General features: G+C 39.4%; 1 long non-coding RNA gene across 1 annotated transcript; it reads right to left on the reverse strand.

The window, feature by feature from the left end:
- Positions 1-892: 892 nt before the first annotated feature.
- On the reverse strand, positions 893-1,781 carry LOC117536627. Its single transcript, XR_004567592.1, has 2 exons — positions 1,109-1,781; positions 893-1,015 (listed from the first exon to the last, which is right to left on the reverse strand). It is a non-coding gene; the product is annotated as an uncharacterized LOC117536627 (long non-coding RNA).
- Positions 1,782-10,952: the final 9,171 nt, after the last annotated feature.

The raw sequence follows: 10,952 nt of genomic DNA on the forward strand, positions 1-10,952 counted from the left end.
TCATGAGATCTTTCTAGAGGGTTATCAAGAATAACTTTTATCCAATGACCTTTTCCCTCTCTGTCTGTGTCTGTGTATTCTCTTGTTCTGATTAACCCAGCCAAATCTTTTTTCTTGTTTTGTATCTATATCTACGCCGGGATCCGGAGTCGAGGCTGATCTTCTTGCTGTAGTCCTGTGTCTTGGATCCTCTATCCTGAGTTCTGGATTAAGTCGTGGACTTCGGGTCGTGACTGAACCTGTCTCTGCGGTCCTGCCTTGGGTCTCGCCATGCTGCTTCCCTGATGGCTTCCACAGGATTGTAGCCGACATCCTCGTGGATTCATCTTCTTATTACAGACACATGCATTTCCTAACATTCGGTCTATATGCTGTAAAATGTATTGTCTCTTCGATTTACACACGGCATCTATTGCACGTCTGTCCGTCCTGGGAGAGGGATCCCTCCTCTGTTGCTCTCCCTGAGGTTTCTCCCATTTTTCCCTTAAACTGTGGATTTTCTCTGGAAGTTTTTCCTTGTACGATGTGAGGGTCTAAGGATAGAGGGTGTCGTTTTTCTCATACTGATATTCTGAACAATCTGTGCTGTTGTATTTGCTGTGTCTCTACTGTAGGCTATTTTTATTATATGTACAGCACTTTGGCTCGACCAAAAATCGTTTATAAATGTGCTATATAAATAAAACTTGATTTGATTTGATACCCGTCGTGAGTTGCTCAAGTTTTTCATTCAAGCTTCTCAGGACGGACTCATGCTGACCCACGAGCGCCCCCTGTGAGGACAGGGCCTGCCTAAAAAATCAGTCTTTGCCGGGTCCATGTTTTATGGCCAGATAATTCTGTTAAGGCTGGGTCAAAAGTTCAGGACCTACAATGGCAGAGACCAGATGGATTCAGTCTTTTAACAAAGTTTAATAAAGGAAAAAAGGAGCAACTAAAAAACAATCCACAAAATGAAGGTGGATATAGTTCACGCTGGTGGCGGTGGCAGGACTCAGGCTGGCTCGAGCAGACACTGGAAAAACAGAGGAAAAAACAAGGTTACTCTTCAACAAAAACAGCAAGAGAAAATCACACTAAGCTAGGATACTACGACGTTCAGCTCTACCGATTGAGACGGAATTATCTGGCACTGGAGTGTGAACATGACCAGGGTTTTATGGAGGAGTTGATTAGATGAGTACAGGTGCTCCTCATTGTGAACCAGCTGCGCCTTCTAACGATCACCACACTGCACAGGGGAGAGAGAGAGAAGACAGAGGGGAGGAGGAGAAAGCAAAACACCTAAACCATAACAAAGCCAGTCCTTTGTTAGTATATAAGTGCTTTGTTAGTAATTCTATTGCTCGAAGTGGAGTCGAAAGAGATGAGTTTTCAGTCTGCGCCGGAAGATGTGTAAGCTATCTGCTGTCCTGATTTCAATGGGGAGCTCATTCCACCATTTTGGAGCCAGGATAGCAGGATAGCAGGATAGTGTTACACGGTGATGTCATTATGTTACAGAAGTAAACAAAGGAAAATGCACATATTGTATCTTACGATTTTCTTTAACCATAACTTGAGGGCTACAAGTAGAAATGATGCTTTACAATACATACAAATATAAAATTACTTCATCCCTTATTAAAGGATTTTCCATTCATTCTATATGTTGGACAATTTTGAAACAACATTTATTAAATAAATAGTTATTATTAATGTATAGACAGATTGGACTACACATACAGACTCACCAGTGTTAAATATTTCCCAGAGGGACACAGCACTTTTATTGACATATCCAAGACGTTTCGCAGGAACTCCCAAGCAGAGTCTACAACAGGAAATTAGACAAGATTAATACACTGAACAAAAAATACACTTTTGTTTTTGTTCCCATTTTTCATGAGATGAACTCAAAGATCGAAAACATTTTCTATATACACAAAATAACCATTTCTCTCAAATATTGTTCACAAATCTGTGATAGTGAGCACTTCTCCTTTGCCGAGATAATCCATCCCACCTCACAGGTGTGGCATATCAACATGCTGATTAGACAGCATGATTATTGCACAGGTGTGCCTTAGGCTGGCCACAATAAAAGGCCACTCTGAAACGTGCATCTTTGCTTTATTGGGGGGGTCCGAAAACCAGTCAGTATCTGGTGTGAGGGGTAGGTTAGGGTTAGGGTTATGGTAATGTTGTGAATCGAGTGGCCTGTGTTCGTCGTCCATAACATACGCCTGCCCATACCATAACCCCACCATCACCATGGGCCACTCGATTCACAACATTACCCTAACCCTAACCCTACCCCTCACACCAGATACTTACTGGTTTTCGGACCCCCCCAGACCCCCCCAATAAAGCAAAACTGCACGTTTCAGAGTGGCCTTTTATTGTGGCCAGCCTAAGGCACACCTGTGCAATAATCATGCTGTCTAATCAGCATCTTGATATGCCACACCTGTGAGGTGGGATGGATTATCTCGGCAAAGGAGAAGTGCTCACTATCACATATTTTTTCAGAGTTGTGAACAATATTTGAGAGAAATGGTTATTTTGTGTATATAGAAAATGTTTTAGATCTTTGAGTTCATCTCATGAAAAATGGGAGCAAAAACAAAAGTGTATTTTTTGTTCAGTGTATTAATCTTGTCGAATTTCCTGATGTAGACTCTGCTTGGGAGTTCCTGCGAAACGTCTTGGATATGTCAATAAAAGTCCTGCGTCCCTCTGGGAAATATTACGTACCAACCAAACCAATCAGAGTGCAACAGGCCATACACAGCTACTTTGTTTTCAATGTACAAAATGAACCACCCATACAACTGACATCTATTTGTAAAGAAGACTTTTTAAAGTTGAAACACATGAAAGACCATTGGAAAATATGGATTAGTCCTCCAAGAAATCTGATTTGACCCTATTGAGCCCATTGCAACTGTAGTGTTGCAAAGAATACAAATATTAATAATTCATAAAATTATTTATTATCTGTTAAGCTGAGGCTGGCTAGCAGCTGTATTCTGGAGGTCAGAGTTCACCAGTGTTGCAGGGAGTCCAGGTGATGACCCTAACTGCGTTCTGAGCATTCCTCCGGATGTCCTGGTCCTCCTCTACAGCCTCGCTCCTCCTCCCCAGCAGGGGGAGCTGCTCCAGAAGGAGGCAGCGGCCCTGCGGAGCTTCAGCCAGCGCGGTCAGGGCCCTCAGGGAGTACATGACCAGAGCCTTCTTCCTCTCCTTGTCCTTCTCCTCCTCTCCGTCCTGGGACACCAGACTGAGGAGGATGGGTATGACGTCCAGGTCCAGACACTGTTGCTTACCTACAATCAGTGATGTAGAGTCAACAAGTATATTTACTCTACAACTCAAGTAAATAGTAACCATATAAAGCAAACGTACTATCTGTGTTCACTGTAAGGCTCTTTGCCCTCCCTATGGTTAGTGTAAAGGAATATTTTGGTCTTGTTAAAGTATATAGAGTTTAGTGATTTGTCCTCGGGAATCTGTTTAATGGTTAAAGTGTATTCCTGCCTGTAATGTGATCCATAGCTTCTCAGGAAGACACAGGTCAAGAGGTCATCTGATGTCTTGTGGGGGAGAAGCTTGGCTCATGTGGGTTGACAATGCAACGAGTCTTTGTCTCGACATTTGGCATGCATTAAAGGAAAACCCGCGTGTTTTAGGGCCCTCCTCTTCTTGTCTGTATAGTTGGGTTCTTGGGGCTTTTAGAGTTCAGAGTTTGCTGGTATCTTACAGGAGAACTGTGATATGCTGTGAACTCTCCGGCCGCTGAGGCTCTCAATAAATATCAGTGTATTGACAGGCGAATCCAGTTTCACTCATTTCATGATTGGCTCAACATTGCTGCAAAGAAGTTTTTACTTCACATTTTGGCGTCGCGAACGGTTACCAACAAATCGTCGAGCTGGTGAGTGTAATTTCAAATCTATATTTTGACATTGCCTCGCCAGACTCTGTGATTGACGGTATAAAATTACCTGTGGAACAGATAGATGCAATATTTTTGGTTTCCTCTGTGTGTGTGCACGGCAAATATTCGGAGAGACCTTAAAGAGGGCATCAGTAATGTGGAACTTCGGTTTAAAAGCAATGTAAAGATTTGTACTGAAACGAATCGCCGAATTCTGGAGATTTCAATGGTTTAACTAGTTAAATCAACTCGCCTCGAAATTTTCCTGTTGCTGCTGCGGGTGCAGGGCGTGGGTAATTCCCCTCCCCCCCCCCTGTGGGGAGCAGCACACACGAGGATAAACACAGCACAGTGTCATATCTTCTTAAATCGCACCATTATGAGTTTTGGAACTAAACAGAACTCTTATTAACGGGAAACGTGATACGAAATATTACGTCACGCTGTGTTTCATAAACTGAGGGGTTGTTGAATTTGGCTGTTGTTAAAATAAAGGGTACTGAATTCATTAAAAGTCTCTGCTCTCCGGATCGGGGAGGGCAGAGCACCACTAAATTAGCATAGTGGTTGTTGATTGAGAATAATGTGGTTATTACTCTTCAGCAGATTCCGTTCTTAGAATTAATTAAATTAATTAATATCTCTGCTCTCGGTCGTGCGGAAGTTTATGAAGAGTATTATGCAGAAGATGTGATGCAGCATATTTTTGGTATATTCATTTTAATCTCACCAATATATAAGAGGTGTATTGCATCATGTTATCCCTAAATATATGTGTGGGTATATACATTCCTGTGTATTAATAGTTGAAGGAACAAAATACATTTTTCCTCTTAAATATAGAGGTTTTTTATAGATTCCTGAAACAATGTTCCCTTTTTCTTTAAAGTAGATTAGCGCAATAGTCTTTTTCTCTCACTTTTACCCTTTTCATCAAAAGGGTGCTTTAGGCTATTTTTGAGGGGTAAAATGCAGAATTACTTGTGAGTTCTGTTTTGAGTGAAAAGATTACCCTTTTGAGTGTTTTTCTTGGTTAACCATTAGATATAGTGGCTAAATTCGTTCTAAGTTAATTATGCGCATCCTGCAGGCCTTGAGAATTTAGTCACACAGTTAAGAGAGACAATGGTCCTTTTAGACTAAGGGTGAGCTTACTTCGGGTGAATAAAAGTTCAGAGATGATTACACATGATGAAGACAGTTAGGCGTTGTTGGGGAGCTAGTTCTGAGGATGTCATGGGATAGTGACTGTTTTATTCCTAACAAGTATGGCTTTCATAAAGAAACACATGACTTGGGTGATAAGATGTGTTTTGTTGTAAAATGGGCCCGTTTGGTTTTCTGCTGGCCAGCGCTGGGTCATTGTGACAAAGCATATTTTGCGTCTGCCAATGAGAGGACCTGAAAAGATGACCAGCTGACCTCACCCCTTCCTTCTGTCTTCTGGTATATGTTCTGTCGATTCCTGGCGTTCGCTCTCTCTTCACATGCTGTCAGGACCGGAAGGATCTCCGCAGCACGCGAACCAGGGCAGAAGTGGCCGGCTACTTCTTAAAACATTACAATATGATTTTAGTATATTGTATTATATGGTGTTGTAATGTATTATAGTGCATTGCATTATTACCTTTGATAATTAAAACAGATTGTTTAAACTGGTATCTGGGTGTTCTCTGTCTGATTTCCTTCCTGTTATGATTTTAAGCAGGACTCGTCAAAACGACACGCGGAGCCGAGTGGGGTTGTAAAAACCTCAAAACTCCAACAAAGTGGTGACCCAGACGTTTACGAGTGGGCGTTCAGCGGGAGTCACATCAGCAGCCAGCGGGCGAAGCTGTCCAGGGGTGACACCTCGAAATACTTTCTGACAACTAAAAACAGAGCTCTATACAAAATATCAGGTAAGCACGGATACCCGTTACACTCAAAATCTGTGATTTGGCTATATTCAAATTTTTTAGAGTTGTCAGGAATATTTCTCAGTGTCTAGTCTTCACGCTAAAGATAATGCAATGCATATTTTAGCATAGGTAGGTAACTAACTAAGAATAATAAGATTAATAAAGCAACGGTTAGGAACCTCGTGGATTTTTCAGAATCGCACGACTAACTCGTTAGCTCCATGTGAAGCGATGAGGACTGTAAGAAGAAGGTGAAAGGCCCCGTGCGTTTTTTTCAGAACTCGATACGGCTAACTCGTCGGGGGCGTTCAGTGGTTTCTAATGATTCCATCCAGTGGTTTCTAATGATTCCATCCAGAACTAAATTGAATAATGCTTTCCAGTCTCATAGGAGCTGCAGTTGCATTATAAGTGAATCCAAGGGGAGATACGCAAATTTCAAATAACCATTTTGAAAGGACCGGAATCTCGTTCTCTTGTTCTGTGGGGTTAATCTATCTAGCCAAACGTGACGATAAAGAGATTATGTTATCTGTTGAAATAAACATCGCACCATAACGCTGGATAGACTGTACGGGGAATCATTTTCTGTGAATAATTACTAATAGATAAGGGAGAAAAGTCAGATAAAGAAATGCGTGGTCACCAGGGGTTAAAGAAAGCCCCCCTTTTTCTTCACAGCTTTCCTCTAATTGCTGAAGCAGCAGCCCGAAGTGTGACTGCTTGTGCTTCTTCTCAAAATGCCTCAAAAATGGCTGCTGAGCGTTGAATTTAAAACAAGGAGTGAATAATCAACGACTGGTCTGAAGTTGGAGTGAATAACATTGAAAATTAATAGATCAATGTGTCGTAGATATTTAAATAAATAAGAAACTATAATTTGTCGTTTTTAGCATAGTTTTTGTGGGATGCAGTTACGTCACATTGTGGTTTTCATGAGAAGTTTTGAGAACTGATTGTTACTATTGCATTGCATTGTGAATTTTGTGCTATTTGTCATTAGGTAGTTTTTGTAATATCATTAGTAGACATTAATTGTGTTTATGAAGAAAGAGTAAGTAAACAGGAGGGATCTGTTCATGTTTAAACATGACAGAGGTGCTGCACGAGGCTAAAAGCACACTGTTGGCTAAACACAGAGAGGTGATTGATGAGAGAAGCTTGTGCAGGAGCAGCTGCAGGGCACAGAGAGAGAGAGACAGGAGAAGTAGATGTTTTGAAGAGTTCAGAGAGAGTACAACTTATATAAAGTTAACTACTAGTCTGAAGAATGTTATATTGTTTTGTGAGTAAACATGAAGTAAAAATATAAGAACAACATGCTTATCTAGGTTAACAGAAAGCTGCTATTAACCAGTTTCAGCAGCTACTGTCCTATCTGTGTTCCAAAGAGAACATACGTTGCATTTACAATTCATATTAAGAAAGTTCACAATTGATACCATTAAAGGCCGTTTTGGATTAATAGGGCGTGTCTGTCATAAACATTCGTGCTCAGATGGAATAAAGTGTTGAGATGTTCTCAAGAGTGGGAGTTTTCACAACGCTTTTTAGTTTGTATTGAAACAATTAAGTGGTAAGGACAGAAAACTGTTCCGTGATGATTTCTTTAGGTTTTAGCTTTAGTAATGGAGATTACATTTTGTGAGGAAACTTTTCCACCAATAATAACTGTTCAAAATATATATTCATTAACTGTAATCAGATTACTTGTTTTTCAAATATAGCGCTAAATACAGTTAGTTTTGTGTTCTGTTACAAATCTAACCTGCTTGTAACACAAGTTAGATAAACAATTAAAAAAATAATAGAATAAGCAAGTGGTTAAGGAGGTTTTCCTGTTTGGCTCATTTGATTTGGAAATCAAGTAAGGAAGAATAGTGTTTTATGAGAACTGTCATTCCTCATGGTTTTTAAAGATAAATCATCAGTTTGTTTGGACTTTGATGTAGAAATAGGATCATGGTGGAGAAGGAAGACCTTTTTTGGTTTCAAATTTAAAAAAGATTTTAAAGATGAAGTTTATTTTATTTTTTTCTGACTAGAATTTTAGAAGCAGGACTTCAACTAGACAAGAGATTTTACGATGTGGTTTTACTACTTTTAATGGAGTAAATAATCTGGGTAGACTACTGCCATTGGTTTGTTTTAACATTCACATGTTTCAGCATTCCTGACCATATAGACATTCAGCCGTTTTATTTTGTAACCCTTTGGGGGAGAGATTTAAATTGAGTTTTTCTCCAGTTGCTGATTTGCTGTGATTATAGCAGCACTGGATAGATGTGCGCCACCTTTGGGTTGTACTCTGAATCAGTGTGTTGGTGAAGAGTTGCTCACTACAGAAACAGAAGAACTGTGCAAAGAACGCATCTCTGAGGAGGGTTTGACATTTTGCTTGGGCCTTGTTGCCGAGGCAACAGTGGTGTGAAGAGGAACTGCAGTTTTTGGGGATTCCTGCTGTGCAGAGGACAACGTGTGTCTGCTGATTGTACCACATTGATCCAGAGGTTCCTTCCCCCTCAGGACATCCCAGTGCAAAACAAGAATTTCATTGATCCAATTCACTACAGCTGCAGAAGACAACACATCACTGACTGTTCACATTATGACCGGGCTTGTCTCAGATCGTTCAGACTCTGAAGAAATTATGCGATGATTTTACAGCATAACTGTGCAAGAGTTTTCCAGAGGGTGGTGTACAACAATAGGTTTAGTGTTTGAGAAGGGAGGCTGATTGTTTAAACGATGGTCTGGAATACTGAAAAGATTAAAGTTTAATATCCTTGTTTAGCAAACAACACATCTAATTATTAGGTCACACCTAATAATCTTGACATATAAACTAACTATGAGTAAAAAGATGAATGGATTTTATATCCTAGAGAGGGTTAGTTATGTTGCGAATACTTCACAAGGTATTTGCTAATGTATTTTGAAGAACAAATAACAAGGACACAAGTCCAATTTTGTTTTGTTTTTAGGTTAAATTGTCCATTACCAAAACTGTTCACCTTATGTCTAGATTTGGACTTTGATGGTAAGGGAGTATTTAGGATTATTTTTATACATCTGACATTTTCAAATATGTTGGCTATTCACTAGATAGACTTTGGTTAAGAACTTTTCTGAAGATTGAATATTTGTTCCATTTCTAAATATTCCTATTTAAAAAGTAATTTTAGAGTAAAGAAGACTGATGCTGTAATTGGACATAATGTGAGGCCTTCAATCACACATTGTAATGGTGCATATTATTGACGCCTAATAGGGAGGAGGGGTCACTCGACCCACCCTGCAGTGGTTTTTAAAATCTTATGCAGCTTCACAGGAAGCGCACGGCACCAGATTATGAGTTTGGAAGACCAGCGTCACCACCTCCTAATGGACATTAATTTAGTTAGTAATTAACTGACATTTAGAGATGTTAAAGAGTAAAAACATACCTACCATAAGTGATAATTCCTGAATTTAGCTACAAACCATTGATGAAATGACTTCTGTTTTTAGAATCCTTGATAAAGGAAGGAGTGATTGTTACATATTCGGACACCCAAGGTTCCACGCACTGTTAAAGAGGTTAACATTGTTTTTAAGTGGACCAGATTTGAAGATAAATGAATATGAGTTATGAAATACATAGCAGAGCTTTACAGATCCTAGTAATGGTTTGACTCAAGATGATAATTATGTGCACAAGTTTCTGAAATAGATCTATTAGACATTTGAATATAGATTAGGTGTTGATAAACTGCAGTAGTAGTACAATAAGGAAGTGACATTTTTTGGCTAAACACTTTTCGGGGAATGTGGGAAGCAGCTGTCTCAATGAAAAGTTAGAGATATCTTGAACATTATAGTTGTAATTGTGAATTAATAAATGATGGCGCTCCATATATACATATTTGTGTAGACAAAGGATACCGGCCTATGCTGAAATGTCAAAGTCTCTGCAGAGCACGACACATGGCCAAAAAAGACTGAGACCAACTGACCTTTGACCCTGACCGACAGTGTAACTTGACAAGGCACTGTGAATGACTGACTCTGGGGTGAACCTGACCAAACTTGACTTTACAACCTGACAGTGTGAGTGTGAATGTGAGTGTATGTCTGCATGTGATCAGTGCAACTGCATGATTTAAAACAATGACTAATCAAGCATGTTTTTGGACTAACACATTTTTCTGGGCCTCAATAAAATTCCACAGAATTGGAAAACCGCACTTGTGCACTCCCACACGAGGTGGCAGTTTGCAGAATGTGGAACTCAAACTAAAACATGAAGATTCTGTTTCTTTTAGGACTGAAGGATGGAGAGAAACACTTCATTTCACTGAAGTGTTTACTGTGGAAATGATGGATGTACATTTGGGAAAAAATGTTTGATATTTTCTTAGAATCCATTATTACCTGAAGGTTTTCTTCCCATACAGGATTTTGGTTACACATGAGTTCATGTGTAAAAAGGGGGAGTGTACTGCTGCCCCAACTCGATTGTTCAATCTGACCATTGATTGACGGTTTTAGAATTGACCTGCTCCATATCTGGGATAAGATACCGTTTGATGGATGTTGACATGTCTCTAATATTGATTGAGTTAAAGCAGGTAACACAGATGCAGAATCAGTGGCCAAGGGGCTACTGTGAGAGATGTAATTCCAGAATGGAATACGGAAGAAGTTGACCTGTGAGTAATGTTTCAACAGGTATAAAAGTAACTGAGGTTTGAAATGTAGAAAGAACATATTACAGTTAAAACTAAAACATAGTAATGTAATGAGACATAATTTAATTTAGACAACATCATGTAGCTAGCCTGGTGAAGAAGTAAAAGCCATAGACTTTATTATTTAGGTCATTATGAGGATATACATTTCATCTAAATTTAGAATAGAAAGACATTTGATGACAGTTTGTTGGAATTCTGTATTCATTTTTTCAGCGTGATAATATCTAAGCACTGACAGGTAGAAGCAGTATCACCAGGAAATCATTCACTTTGTTAGTATCGTGATTTTGGTTGTTTTTGAATCCATAACATTAGTGTGTTTCTTTGCCAGAAACATTAGCAGTTCATATTATATTTGGATTTTAAATAGGATCTCAAGGATTTCATTTAAAAATAAAC

The sequence above is a fragment of the Gymnodraco acuticeps genome, unplaced genomic scaffold (assembly GCF_902827175.1).
Source record: "Gymnodraco acuticeps unplaced genomic scaffold, fGymAcu1.1, whole genome shotgun sequence".
Classification (NCBI taxonomy): domain Eukaryota; kingdom Metazoa; phylum Chordata; class Actinopteri; order Perciformes; family Bathydraconidae; genus Gymnodraco; species Gymnodraco acuticeps.